We start from the raw sequence: 16362 nt of genomic DNA, 5'->3' as shown, positions 1-16362 counted from the left end.
ATTTACTACTTTATTGTCATATACACTTCAGGGCACACAGCCAGGGTCTGAAACACACAGACATCATCAGTTCTCAGATGAATATGCGCTATTAATCAGAAGCAAAAATACTTATCCCAGGGGGAATTACTTTCGTTACAATTTACATACAACATATAATATTATAACAACATATAATATTAATTAAACTTCACAGTTTTCAATGTCCATGCGGACGAACATATTTTACTTTCGTTTTTAAGTTAAGATCACACGTCGATTAACAGATGTAAAATATTCTCACATTAACATACCTAGTATATTTTTATATAGATCTTTTTTTACTAAATAGTACTATTACTGTCTTTTTTAAACATATAAATAATTCATAATTTGAACAAAAATAATAATGGGTTTAGTTCTGATATTGTATACTTTTATAAAGAAAAACATGGTGTATAATTACATTTTTAGAATAGGCTTTATATAAGGTTTGTACTGTAAAAATACTTTATTTGTTACAAACAAAAGATAAAGAATTTACAAACGTGTGGAGAGCCATTTCAGCACTTGGACAGCGAAATGTTTTTTTTAAAGCATTACTTAAAATGTTTTCTCATCTCACCATATCTACAGGTGCAGAGTCATTATATACAATAAATCCGTTGGGTAGCATTTAAAAAAAAAAAACATTTAAAAGTAGATGCATTTGTTTAAAGCAAAGCATTTATTTACTTAGCTACAGATGAAGCAGCTCTTTGCGCCTTCTAACGTCTCATAATTGGTCATCATTTATGTCCAAGAGACTCAATAATAATCTGTTACATTTTAATCCTTTAATTTTTCATATTAAAAAGCGTTTTTGTGCTGCTGCGCATCCATGTAATAAACAAACCCGCGTTGTCATTCCGTTAATACGCATATTATCAACGCGCTCTTTACTCGAACAGAAAAAACTCGCCTCGCGAATTGCGCCGGTTGTATAATAGAGATTCCAAAGTCTCTCATGAGCTAGAGGACTAATATCCAGGGAGTTCAGTATTTCTGTATGGGCATGCATCAGGGAAAGGTGTGTGAGTCTTTTCTGGGTCATGGTGCTGCATACCAATGTCTTCAAAAGATGCAAGGCGGAGAAAGTGCGCTCGGATGAGGCCACGGATAGGCACAGTAATGAAATTAAAATCCAAAATACACGTAATAACCTACGTGTGTCAAAAATAATTTCCTAAAATATTCATAAGTAATATATCAATTGTGCAAAATATTTTAACTTAAAAAAAATATATTTCTCGCCTTCCCGCGACCATGCGTCAAGGTCTGGAGGAAAATGATACCTGCCCGGATCCCACGCACGCATCTGCAGTTATATACATTTTACAAAACCAGTATTCATTAGATTTTAAGAACTTTTTTGCCACTTTTAAAACTGTAAAACTAAATAAAAAAGATATCATATGCCGAATAAGCATGTAATCATATGTTTTCTTGTTCGCTCCACGCAACACGGGTTTAAACGCCGTTTTTTTTCTAAAGAATAATGTTTACACTTTATTGGTGGTGGTTGAGAATAATTTATATTGCTTGCAGAATAATGTATATTGCATTTTAGCGCAATATAAATGTATCATATTGTTATTCTTAAATTAAAGAATACTAATATATTTTTTACAACATTTTTAACTTTAAAACATACATATAAAGATGCTTTGTACAATAGCTTTGCTTCTGACAACAATTTTCTGTAATAAATCAGTAAATGAATCACAAAATGTGTTGAAAGTGGCGAATAAAATGCTTGTCAATTCAAACAAAGGTGTATAAAACCGCTTTAATTAACAATAACTAAACTGTGCTCTTTTGCATACCTCTACTTTTCTCATGTCTTTCTTTATACCACCTTTATCTTTTTAAAATCTTGCCACTTTTAGAAATAATTTGTTTGCATTTTTTGTATACTGCACACTTTATTTGAATCAACTATACCCATAATAACATTTTCTACGTTTTTCTTTCAATAAGGAAATCCGTTTATTGTTATGAATAACGGCTGAAAGGATTAAAAAAAATCATAACACTGACTGCCTATATGCGCAAGAAAGGTATTATTAAAGTTTTAAATATGTAAAACTAAATAAAGATATCATATGCCCACTGTACAGTATGTAAGCATAGGCCCATGTTTTCTTGTTCGCTCTGCGTGGGTTTAAACGCTATTTTTCTAAAGAATATTTTTTTAACTTTATTGGTGGTGGTTGAGAAGAATTCCTCTTTCCATATGTAAAGCATTTTAGCGCAATATACATGTGTCATATTATTGTTCTTAATATATTAAGAACAATAATACTAATATATTTTTACAACATTTTTAACTTTAAAACATGTATTTTTATACCACATGAATCTCTTTAAAATATTAATACTTTTAGAAAAACGGACATAATTATTAATATTATAAACAAACAATGAAACGGTGTCAAAATTCGACAACACAAATAATTAAGATATTCATTGTAAATAGAGTTAAGGGTATTAGGCTCACACTAAATTCTTTGTTGCACTTAGTATAAATGCCCATTGCACGTACAGTCATCTTAATATATGTATGCGCTGTTATGCTGGCAAGAAGGGGTTGACGTCACTTTGCTGTTTTAATAGAAATATTAAATATTCAGCAATGCCCTTATTAACTTCTGGAAACAACCGCAATGACAACGCATATAAAAATGTAGTTTTTTATGCGCCACCTGGTGGATTTTCTGTGAAGCGAAACACATTAAGGGAAAAGGGAAAGTAGCCCCCCCGAAAACACTTGCAGAATTCTGCGTGACTCCGCGAGACGATTTGGCGAATGCCGCGGGAGAAAACGCGCGTTTTTAAAGGCCACATCTGTATAAGCTTAAGCCAGGACTTAGTTTAAATAGGAAATATAACTAGTTTTAACAAACATGCCTTACTAAAAACATTATAAATCTGCATTTTGAGGCAAAAAAGGGCATGGCCGTCCGGACCTCGGTAATTTTCTGACGTGTGTCTTATTTGACTCAATGCTCAGCGCTCGTTTGACGACTTGCGGCGCCACGCAGCCCGATCGGACGGCATGTGACGTCTTAGCACCGCGAGACAGGAGGCCTACAGTATGCTTTTGAATAGATCTCGCGGTAGTGTGATGTCACAGGCCAACGGGTTTGCGCTGCACCCCATTAAGTAAGATAAAGTGAAAATTATTCCTAGATGACCAATAAAATCATACCAGGCAGACAGCAAAGGAGGAAGGATACCTCAGTTAGTGGAAGTAATAGGTTAAATTGGGCCGGAGCGCACCGGAGCGCAGCTCCGCCTCCTCGGGTCCACAACACACCTTGCCGGAGCTCCGGTCCGTCTCCTTCAGCAACAGGGTTTGGCGCAAAGCGAATAATAACGTTTTCATTCATAGGCTTCAAACTCGTGCTTGCGGGGCACCCTCGACAAAAATCTTTTTGAGAAAATCATGCTTCTCAGAGGTCCACTGTGTTTTTAATCCCGTCTGAATCGGCCATGTCTGTGTTTTTCTCTGACGACCTCTGTAATCTGTAAATTTCAGAGCATTTTACCTACTGTTTTTCGACGAACTCAGAGGTCATCTGAGAAATGTAATCCCGTCCGGATGAAGACGTCTGTGTTTGCTCGCAAGATGTTTTGAAAGCGCGTTTCTTTTCATGTTTTGGCAAACGTGATCTGCCGACAGGTCTCACTAACGCATGTATAGACTATTGTACTTAATTTATGAATCCCATTCATTCAGATAGCCTATGGATTTTTTTTCCATTCGGCGGAATAAAATAATTAAATCAAGACGAGCTGAATATCATACACTGTTAAGACTGGACAAAACGGTTAGTTTTTTAGGTGTTTAGCTGTGGAGTTATACTCGGTTTAACAAAAAATGGGAATAATAATACAACAGAATATTTGGAATTAGGGCAAGCAGAACATGAATTCACAAATCACAAAAAAATGTAAAATTAGATAAATTAGTTAATGATATTGCGCAAATGCTCTCGGTCTCTTCAAGGTCTACGCGAATTAGAGGTTTGTTATAAGACTCCGTTATACATCACGTCTCTTCTAATTGCACAGAAAAAATGAATCAAATGATGTGCATTTAAGTCGGATTTTTATGGAGAATAGGCTTTGTGACCGTTTAACCCCACGTGGACCGAACAAGAAACGTATGCTTTCATGGAGTCCGTGTATGACATCTCCTTTATTTAGTTTTACATATTTTTATTTATATGCATTTAATAATACCGTAAGATCATAATGTATACACTGTAAAAATGATTCAGTGGCTTTGTAAATGTAGGCTATCTAAAATAAATGATTAAATTAACTTAATGTCAGTTATGTGTTTTTTTTTTTAGTTAGACAAACCCAAATAAATGACTAGAAATAGATATTTTGTTTAAAATGTACATATTTTATTTGATGTATACGCCTTAATAATATAAGTATTTAATTTACAGATTATTTTAATCAATATATTTGATAAGGTCAGAATTATATATTTAAGTTTTTGAAACTGTAATAATTGCTTTCTTCTAATTAATATTATTTGCATTTAAAATCAACTTTAAAAAAAATGTACGTTTTACGCCTAACTTGAACTATGATGTACTTACTATTTTTACATTGATATTATTTGAGTACATGTAGGCAAAAAAATAAATTAATAATAAGTAGAACAAATGTTAATTTTAAAAAATCCCATATAGCCAACAGGTTTTAATCGGCAACAGAGAAACTGCGCCTTTTGCCGATGACAAACACCTCAGAAACTCCTCGAATTTATGAATTTTTACACTCACAATATGATTTTATTTACTTACTACAAAAATATAACTAATTATACAAATTTATTCAACACCATTGCACACTTTATATCGAGTTTCATACCATGTAAAGGAAAACATGATAATATAAAAAGTACAGTAATGCAGAAAAGCGCATTACAACCATGTTCAGGCTATTAAAAACGTTCAGATGCAAAAATGACCTAAATGTACAATTAGATAAACTAGTTAATGATATTGCGCAAATGCTCTCGGTCTCTTCAAGGTCTACGCGAATTAGAGGTTTGTTATAAGACTCAGTTATACATCACGTCTCTTCTAATTGCACAGAAAAAATGAATCAAATGATGCGCATTTAAGTCGGATTTTTATGGAGAATAGGCTATGTGACAGTTTAACCCACGTGGACCGAACAAGAAAACGTATCCTTTCATGGAGTCCGTGTATGACATCTCTTTTATTTAGTTTTACATATTTTTATTTATATGCATTTAATAATACCGTAAGATCACAATGTATACACTGTAAAAATGATTCAGTGGCTTTGTAAATGTAGGCTATCTAAAATAAATGATTAAAGTAACTTAATAAAATCTTTTAATGTCAGTTATGTGATTTTTTTTTAGTTAGACAAACCAAAATTAATGACTAGAAATAGATATTTGGTTTAAAATGTACATATTTTATTTGATGTATACGCCTTAATAATATAAGTATTTAATTTACAGATTATTTTAATCAATATATTTGATAATGTCAGAATTATATATTTAAGTTTTTAAACCTGTAATAATTGCTTTCTTCAAATTAATATTATTTGTATTTAACATCAACTTAAAAAAATGTATGTTTTACGCCTAACTTGAACTATGATTTACTTACTATTTTTACATTGATATTATTTGAGTAAATGTAGGCAAAAAAATTAAATAATAAGTAGAACAAATGTTAATTTAAAAAAATCCCATATAGCCAACGGGTTTTAATCAGCAACAGAGAAACTGCGCCTTTTGCCGATGACAAACACCTCAGAAACTCCTCGAATTGAATATTTGCACTTACAACATGATTTTATTTACTTACTACAAAATATAACACATTATACAAATTTATTCAACATCATTGCACACTTTATATCGAGTTTCATACCATGTAAAGGAAAACATGATAATATAAAAAGTACAGTAATGCAGAAAAGCGCATTACAACCATGTTCAGGCTATTAAAAACGTTCAGACGTTCAAAAATGAACTAAATGTACAATTAGATAAACTAGTTAATGATATTGCGCAAATGCTCTCGGTTTCTTCAAAGGTCTTCGCGAATTATTTTGTTATAAGACTCCGTTATCATCACGTCTCTTCTACTGTAAGTGTACACAAAAAAAAGACGAATGATCCGCGTTTAAGTCAGATTTTTATGAAGAATATTTGACTGTTTATGTAACTGGCAAAAGAAAACTTCGTGTCAAAAAGCTTGCATGTGACATCAAAGTACTGCCAAAGCACCGAGAATCCCTGTCATGTTACTTCAATATCATATAGTATGCTTAAAGCATAAAGTCGAGCACACATTGTCGTCAGTATGCCCTACTTGAAACACGACTGCCCTCTACAGGTTTTTTATTTTCTGCGTCCCCCACCGAATACCCCTTCTGCGGGATCTCGCAGAATTTCGGAAGTGTCCGCGGCATTCTGCTTTCAGAGACGCGCATTTTTAAAGGCCACATCTGTACAAATCATCCTCCTAAAATCGCTGTGCATTTATTTCAGTTCATAATTAATAAACAACGAGCACACAGAGCTTTTAAACATAAAACGATTAAATTGACGTGCTGTTTTATATAATATATAAAGGGGCGGTGAATTTATCGATTTTATTGTTTTATACTGTTGTCTGATGTCTACTTATGATGTTCGTGTGGTTTTTACATTCAAAAACATCAAAAGCAATAAGTAATAGGCTATTTTGTAACATGGATTAGTGGCTGTCTGGAGAAATGGTTCGTTTGAAGGGGCGGGCCGCACTGAAGACCTGGACGTAAACACCCACTGCTATGATTGGACAGCTTCATTCACCGTCATTACATGTGGGCTATTGTTTTAAAAACATTAATGTGTAAAAATAGCAGCCGAACACATATATGTTTGAGCCACAAAAGATTCTGGGTGCTAAAGATGATACACATAAATGACAATACCTATAGTAAAGTAGGAACAAAAATTTAAACTCGACGTGACCAAAGTACCGTATACAACACAGTAAGCGCGCATCAGATTATAAACTGCGGCTGATAAATCCTTATCAATAACTTTGTATATTTCTATTGTGCTTGTGAGGTTGCTCTTAGATACACGTAATTAGGGCTGTGACGGTGGCAAATTTTTACCACCGCGGTGGAACCATCAACAACAACCGCCGGTGTTGCGGTGGTGGGGTCCATGGGGGGGTTAGGGGGGTTTAAATGGTGAAAGAAAATAAAGTTTCACTAAATGCGCTTCCTGATGCGCGCGACTTTAACCTGGTAAAAATTTTATTTCACAACAAAAGACAATCGTGATGTGTATGTATCACTGTCACTGGAGACCAAAAGAAACTAAAGCAGACGCACAACACAGTGACATGGCTAAACTCCAACGTGCTGAGTTATGCTAAAATCCACCAGTTTAGTGGAAACGCCATACATGGTAATGTAGCGGAGATTTGTGTATTAACATAAAACAATGTTATAAATTTGTATCTTAGGCTTTAAATTACTGTACAACTTTTGTTATTATTATTTCACGTGTAAAAAAAAATGCAATTTTTACTTATTATTTTGTTTAATCATTCACCTGATATGTGACGTCACACAACCGCCGGTGGCACTTTACCACTGCGGTGGCATTGCACCACCGCGGTGGTGCGGTGGTCATGACAACTGTCCCACCCCTACACGTAATGTTACATACCACAGTTATATGATAAAAAAAGCTTTGTTGAGTGTTGGACCTTTCAAACGCAACTCACCTAAATTACCGTATACAACACAGTAAGCGGGCATCAGAATCTAAACTGCGGCTGATAAATCCTTCTTTATCAATAACACTGTATATTTCTACCGTTAAATTACAGTCGTGTTGTTAAGTGGTGTATCTTTATTAATCGTTTAATGTTTTTTTGTACATTGAAACAGTCAAACATACGTGTTTAGACACGGATGTTACAACAGACATATCAAGCGATCTCTTCTAACAAAGCAATAGTGAAACGCAGTAACTTAAATAAACTTACTGTGTACTGCTGTGTCATTTTTGTCAGATCCAATATTAGTGGTGTTTTTAATCACAGTCTCTCTGCAAATCCAGCATCGACTTATTTACAAATGAATCCGTGTACACAAAGTAAACACTCCCCACTCGAGCTGGAACTTCTTCAAAACCAAACTTTATCCACGCATTACTAATGTTGAGACTCCGTTATCCAGCGTCTGTGTTCTTCCCATAGAATGTTCTTCCACAACCGAAAATGCGTTTCCATGGTTTCTTCAGATCACCGCGTCAAAATAAAAGTCTCTCAGAAAAAATGTATTTAAAAGTCATTTTGGTTAAATTTGGCAATCTTTAAAGACATATTTACTTGTTGAGACACACGTGTGTCACGCGAAGCTGTGGGCGGGGCTACAAAAGTGGTCCTTGTATTTGGATATGGGGAGGTGCTTCAATTCTACTTTGACGTCATACTTTTCCGATTTCCACACTGGCTTGTTTTACTGGCTTGGTGCCAAAAACTGTTATATTTCAGTAGCACGGACGTTTTCAGTTCTGAAACTTGCAGGATGTTCATTTAAGTATGATGACCTCTTATATAACAAATTATCAAGTTAAAATTGAGTATTTGATTCACCGCTCCTTTAATAAAAAAAATACAAAGATAAACTAAGTAATAATTAACAACACCTGTCACATCATGTATCAACTGGCAGAAATTCACTCTTACCATACAGCATATGTGAAAGAACTCAGGAAATCACTCTGATTGGGCCTATAGAAAAAGAGAAATAATAAAAGGGAAAAACACTCCCATTAGGCAAGTTTTGAGCCAAACATTGGTTGTAATTTTGGTGAGGTATTGACTCCAGCCATGTCAAGCTAGAAATGCTTAGCCTGCTTGCAGTGTCTGCTTAAAGTGCCCATCTTATGACTGCTTTTCCACAAGTTATATAGGTGTATGAGTTCCATAAAGCATGTTTCAAAAGTTGTTTGCTCGAAATAGCTTGTAGGAAAAGATTGTTACCCATCTCTAGTAGCCTCTGTTTCATGGCATTTCAGATTGTGCCGTTTGAGCTAGTCTTACATATTTATGAGCTGCTGCTCCTTTGATCACGCCCCACTACTAACGTCATGTCCCCGTGCGCATGCTCAGTGGTATCGTGAGCAGTACAGACCATACGGTGTTATTATTTTATATATTATTATTATTAACGGTTTATGTTGCCAACAGACAAATCAAGCAGAAAAGTGTCACTAATAAGTACACTACAGGAGAAGAAACTCATGACACACAATGATTCCAGAGTAAATTGTGATGTTACGTTAGCAGTCACAACAATAAACTCGTTTTCCCTGGACAATGCTAACATATTCCCATTATAAAACATTTTCAAACGCATTATTTTCGCAAATTACATAAATTAAGACCCGGCGGGGGATGTATACTGCTTGTGGACCGCGTGCTAATTGCTAGAAGCTAGCGGGAGGTCCGGCCCGTAAAGTTATAAGAGGCTCGGGGGTTAGCCTCATCAGAAAAGCCGGGGCGGTAAGGCCCGGTCTCGGTGTGTCAAACTCATCAGGAAACACAAAGATTCTAGCGTAAATTGTGATGTAGCAGTCTGAACAATACACTCGTTTTCCCTGGACAATACTAACATATCCCCATTATAAACATTTTCAAATTCATTATTTTCGCAAATTACAGAAATTAAGACCCGGCGGGGGATGTATACTGCTTGTGGACTGCGTGCTAATTGCTAGAAGCTAGCGGGAGGTCCGGACCGTGTATATATCTATGCGGACCGTAAAGTTATTAGAGGCTCGCCTCGTCAAAAAAGCCGGGGCGTACGGTCTCGGTTAGTTTGGCAAAAAGCTTTTAGCTCTAGTAATCATAAATGTAGTATTTTGTGACAGAAGATGACAACATGCAAAATATAACGTGACTTCTTACATTTTGTGATGAAACAACGCGATCGCGAATCGAATCCAGTCTGTTTCAGATGTGTGAATGATCCATGAAAGTCCAATAAAATACATCCAATTACCATTTTTGTCCACAAATTCTTATAATCCGTGAAATATAGATACATAGTCTGTTGTTTACATCAGATTTTGCATGAAGGTCTTATCGCCTACAATCTGAGGACTGTTTGCGTCGTAACACACTGTATATAAGATTACTCCGGGTTCCAATAACCACGCGTTAAAACTTTGTTTTTAAAAGTAGGTGGGAGTATAATCCATAATATCCAAATAGCGCTGTTATTTCCGTGAGAGATGATAACAGCACAGAGGGTCTCATTCAAGTGACTGCTCTATGCTCTCTAGCTACCTGGTGGGTGGAGACCTGCGAGTGGGGTGGTGGGCGGGAAAGTTCAAACTGAATGTGACGAAACGGTTTTATTACGTCACAACGGAGCTGAGTTTTAACTGGCGCAATCTGAGACTCAAGGCAGAGGACATTCAGAAACCTGTATCTCACTCAAAACAGCATGGATGGATTTTTTTCCAAGTTTGTATGCGTGTGGGAGCATCAGAGACACAAAATAACACCCCAAAACCCAGAAAAAGTGAGTTTTTCATAATATGGGCACTTTAAACACAAACATAACCCTCTTGCTAAAATATCTAAAAAAAGATAAAAGGATAACTCTTGCATAAGTAGATAAATATAAGGAATGTCAAAATACATTAGAACCTTTAAAATAAGCTGCTTTTTCTATAAAAATTACATGCAGATGTAATAGTTATGTTAACAATGTCTGTGAAAATGTCTGTACATGTTCTTTTTCTACAATTATTAGGTTAAATAAACAATTCGTATTATTACTGTTCCTAAAACAACAACAGGCTTCATAAAGTTAGCCATAATAATATAAATAAACTGAACAGTTCTGTGCAATAACATTAAATGAAGACATATTTACAAAAACACCCACGAAAATTTAAGCATTAACAAACCATTGTAAACCGCAAGGTAATGCCACCACACCATTACTACGACAAAAACTTGCAAACCTTCCCTAACAGTAATTACTACCCAGACAGCAAACATACATCTGGCCGACGTTGTGCCGACTTTCAAAGTTCCATCGGCAAGATGTCGCTCAGGCATCTTTGGGAAGATGTCGTCTAGATGTCGGCATCTCGTCGCAAATGCCCTCGGGCCGATGTTTAAACGATGCAATTTCAGCCGCTCTACACGGCTTTACCAGGCATTTATTTATTAATTTAAACCTTTATTCATTCACACTTATTCAGAATAATGTGCTTCTGTGCAATAATAACTAAAAAGAAGTACACCACTGTCAATAACCTTTGCAAATTTATTCATTTGACAAATATAACACATAAACAACTTGGATAAATCAGTAACAGAATATTTAGTTGTGTCACACATAAATTACATATTCTGTAACTATTATACACTGCTATACTTATGTGTAAACGTTTTGAAACACTTAACTAAAATATTTCTTATACCCTTCAAAATAATATACTCTTAAGGTATATGATTCAATTACGTTTGTGGACAAAAATATAGTCTCAACATATACATTTATTGCAATTGAGAACTAAAATTTTATTTAAAACTTTTTTTTCAAATTACTTGGACAAAATGATAAAATAAACAAGTAATTCAAGCCCATAATACATGGACATTTCTTTAAAAATATCTAAGGGTGAGATCTCAAAAAATTACTGAAAAAACCCAAGGGTATATATTTCAAATTCTATGCAAGGGTGGCTGCATTTGAAATGCTAAAATATAACAGTTTGGATTTCAGAAGTTTTAGTCTCAAGATAATTCACATATGTTGTACAAATGGGACACGGCCTGTGAAAACCCAGTAAAGTATTTCTTTGTGACTTACTGTTTTCTACATAAAATCATCCTACACAATTCAGAAAACATTCTCTGAAAACATAATCTTGACATCTTCAATACTGACTGAGTAAGGTCATGCCAAAGACTGAACTCAATGTTAAATCAGTAAATTCAAACTTTAGATGTCATTAGATTTTAAGACAGTAGCCTGGATTTCATATACAAGGTCACATATTTATGTATCTTAGAAATATATTGTAAATAATAATGTGCATGCTGTGGGGCACAACACTTGTTCTGTCCTAGTATAAGCCTTAGTCCTCGGTCTAGATCTCACCCAAACACTGTAAAATGGATAAGTGGACCCAGATTTGTTCCAGAATGTATTAAATGAAATTAACATGGTCTGCTTTGTCTAAGATAAACGATAAAATGCACCGTTAAATAAAAGACATTTTGAAAGGGTTGAGTTGAACTAGTGTTGCTTTCGTCAACGAAAAGTATGACGAAATATGCTCGTCAACGAACCTTTATCACGTGACGAAAACGAGACTAGACGCAACGTAAATGCTGGTCATGTGACGAAAACTATAATAAAATGTATAATACAATATTGTTGACGAATAAAAACGAGACTAAAAGTGGTTTACTAAATAAAAACTATGCTAAAATGTGTCTTCATTTTCGTTGACCAAAACGAGACGAGACGAAATGTTATAACGTTATTTCGTCTAGCCATCTCCTGGCACCCCGCCACCTGACTGCAAATTATCATGTGTGTTCAATGGCGCTCTGCAAATCGATCCGCAAAAATACGTAAACGTACCGCGAGAGCGATTAGAAAGCATGCAGATCAGTCAGTTCTCGCGATGCTTTGATATCATACGCAATCCGTTTGCGCAGTAACACGCGACACGTCACGTTTGATGGCCAGCTGCGTCCGCGAATACACCGCCGCATCAAGTCTTCAAATGGAAACGAAAAGTCCAAAATGAAACCCGTGCGTCGTTTTCAGGTGAGTTCACAAGCCTGTTAATATGTATAACGTTGACTGCTGGCACCGCGAACTCATCTGTGTGATTTAAATAATATAACAATGTACCAGTTTGCATCTTCAATCGTTTAAATGACATGTGCTGCGTTGTGTTTTGAAGCATGGTAAATATATATATGCTAAAGACGTTGTTTTATAACTTATATGCTAACAACAAGGGTCTAGCTGTGTCCTTATTTATTATTTGAATTAACTAAACTTGCTTAACGGAATGCTTGAGTGTTAAATCAATCAAACAGCTGTATTATTAAGAACATAACCATACATACAAACTTTTGCTTTTGTTACTAGACATCTGATGTTTCTTAAAGCTGGCTTTTAATTTACATACAAGAAAGATATTTAGTAATTCTCCGAAATTGCTTGGATTTATACTGACACGTAAAATTAGCTTTGTCACATTATAGTGCAATTAGCTACACAAATACAGATATACTATATTGCATATTTGTATAATTGTAGTTTGTGTTGCTGTCAGAATACAATTATAAATGATAACAATAGCATTTTAATAAAGTGCTATAGCATTTTAATAGAGTGCTATTCTCACACATAGCCTACTATAGTTGTAATTTTGTTGTTGTTTTTTAACTAAAGGTGGCACCACCGTAAAAGTCAGCTTATGGTACCCATCTGACCAGCAGTGGCCCTGTGTGTGTGTTTCTGCTTAGACTACTCTGTTTGTAGACTTTAATGTAGACTCTTTACCTACAGTCAAGTCACTCACTCAGAGGTTAAATAAAATTAAGTAAAATATATATCTTCAAATCAAGTAAATTCCAATCAGAGCATCTTCCATGTCTGAAAGGGATGTATTCTTATATCTATAAGGTATAATATAACAAGATAACTTTTTTTTAATGGGTTTGGCTAAAAGAAAATTTTGGTTTTGTCTATACTACTGCTAGGTACTTATACTATATTGACTGGGTCTGGGTTAAATAGAATTGCATTACTAAAAAGAGACTAAAATACAATTTTCATTGACTAAAACTAGACTAAAAATGTCACCAGTTTTCGTCGACTAAAACTAGACAAAAATAGTCAAGGATAATTCTGACTAAAATAAGACTAAAATGCCCAGACTTTTAGTCGACTAAAACTTGACTAGACTAAAAAGAGTATGAACTGACTAAAACTAATAAAAACTAAAATGTCAGCTTGACACAAAGACTAGACTAAAACTAAAATTAAAACAGGCCGCCAAAAACAACACTAAGTTGAACCAAGTAATCTTGTTGCTTTGACGTCTTTGTTTTAGTTTATCTTTACCCTTCTGCTTGTTAACAGCACACATCATCAGCAGGGCCGGATTAACCATACGGCAACTGGCCAATTGCCCAGGGGCCCAAGACCTCCAAAGGGCCCAGGGCAGCAAGGGCACGCTGAAAATACTGTATCTGGTAATCTCCCGCTGGCCGCTTTATATTAAACAAACTGTCAACACGGGCTTTGCGCTCAATGCGCTGCAAAGAGAGACGCTGCGCTGCCTAACGTGAGTTGAGAGCGGTTGAGTCTCATGCGGACTGACCAATGAAGATAGGGCCTCAGGTTAAGACCCTCTCCTCATTGGTCAGTCCGCATGAGGTGGGAAAGGTTGGCCGAGCATTACTTGACGCAAGGCGTTGGTAAAACAGAAAAAAACGAGACACGGAGAAGCAAAGTGGGAGCGCGAAGCGGAAATTAAAAAAGGAAAATGACATCAGAAACGCAGAAAATGTAAAGTATAAACAGTGGTGTAGTCTACGTGATACGCAGGTACCTGCGTGATCCGATCGGCGTATGAAATCAAATAACTATAGCGCCGCGAAAGTGACTGGGGAGCAGAGAACCCACAGGCGAGTGACAGCTAAGTAGCGCGAGAGCGATTCCAGTTATCACATGGAGAAATCTGCTTTGAATCGCTCTCGCGGTACTTTGACATCACCAAGAGGTCTGCTTAGCGCCAAATGAAGTCGAACCTGCAGACAGTGTAGCTGGTCACATGACACTGTAAACAAACAGACACAGACCATGTGGAGAAATGAACGAGAAGTGCACAACATAAAATCCGGAGAGTACAACGCACATGTGAGTAAACAACATTTGAATCATCAATCCATTATCTGGAGGTAAAGCTCCAATAAAATAAAATAAGCCGGTGTTTATGTCCAGATGTGTTTTAGCTGCCTTCCAGCATGTTTGCTTGTGCTTCACAGTGTTAAACTTCCTTTCTCTATGTTCATTTATATATCTACGTTCAAGATGTAGCCTATATGATCTTAAACTTCTTTGAGAAAATTCATGTCTGCTGAATTTAACAGAACACAATCAGAGTTATATTAAAAAATTTCTTGGTTCTTTACATTTATATATTGTATTTATATTTTTGCTTTATAATGGCATTGACTGGGATCAATGTTTTTCAAAGCTCAAAAGTATATCCATCAGTAAAGTAATCCATATATAACCCAGTGGATTAATAAATGTCTTCCGAAGGGAAACAATACTTTTTGTGATAGAGACAAGACATTTACAAAGTTAAAAAGACAATTTAAATATGGCGGCCCGTGTTATCGCATTGGATGTTATGCATCTCATGACTAGTCGTAATATGAATTGTGATGAAACGCAGTAGAGACACATGAGAAACAATGCGATTGAGTTGTTGTAGTCTGTTTACATTACATATGCATCGTAACTCGCTTAAAGCTTAAAATATAAAGTTTTTCTGACAAGCCTATCATTTTGCATCAGAAGACCCACTGGGTTATATATGGATCACTTTAATGATGAATGGATGCACTTTTGGAACTTCAAAACATTGATGCCCAGTCAATGCCATTATTAAGCACTGAAGAACCAGGACCAGTGGCGGACAATAACTTATTTTCCGAGGGCGCACAATGCAATGAGAAGCTCATCCCAACATGTATGTAGCCCGTCATGTGTGTGGTTCGTCATTTTAAAATATGTGTTAGGCGTATCGCATGTGAATCACGTGGTGTCATGTCAAAATAAGTGCCTGCTGCACACACGTCTGAAGGGTTTATGATAAAAGATACCTTCATTATCTCATGCGTAATCAGAGTTTAATGTTAAGTGAATGTGTTGCGTATATTTTGTGAATGTGAGCATCTCTTTTATTATAAACGGTTTTGACGCGTGTGCAGCAGGCACTTCTTTTGACAAGACACGTGATGCACATGGTTTACATGACGCAACAAACACATATTTTTGAAAACAAGAGCAACACACATGACACCCTGAACACTTATTTTGAATTCGCACCCCTCAGAAGAGCAGTCACGAGCCGCCACTGGCCAGGACAGTATTTAATATAACTCTAATTGTGTTTGGCTAAAGAAAGAAAGACAAACATCTTGGATGACATGGGGTTGAGTAAATAATCCTTCAAAGCAACAAGTTTACGTAAAAATT

At 35.7% G+C, this 16362-nt stretch overlaps 1 protein-coding gene across 1 annotated transcript in view; it reads left to right on the top strand.

Annotated features, from left to right (window-relative positions):
• The window catches only part of LOC135777772 (ADP-ribosyl cyclase/cyclic ADP-ribose hydrolase 1), a 232216-nt gene that overhangs the window by 153787 nt on the left and 62067 nt on the right, over positions 1-16362 (top strand). The window lies entirely within an intron of this gene.

This window comes from Paramisgurnus dabryanus, chromosome 22, assembly GCF_030506205.2.
Source record: "Paramisgurnus dabryanus chromosome 22, PD_genome_1.1, whole genome shotgun sequence".
In the NCBI taxonomy this organism is placed as follows: Eukaryota; Metazoa; Chordata; class Actinopteri; order Cypriniformes; family Cobitidae; genus Paramisgurnus; species Paramisgurnus dabryanus.
Note: the sequence above shows the minus strand (reverse complement) of the source record. Positions and strands in the feature narration are given on the sequence as shown.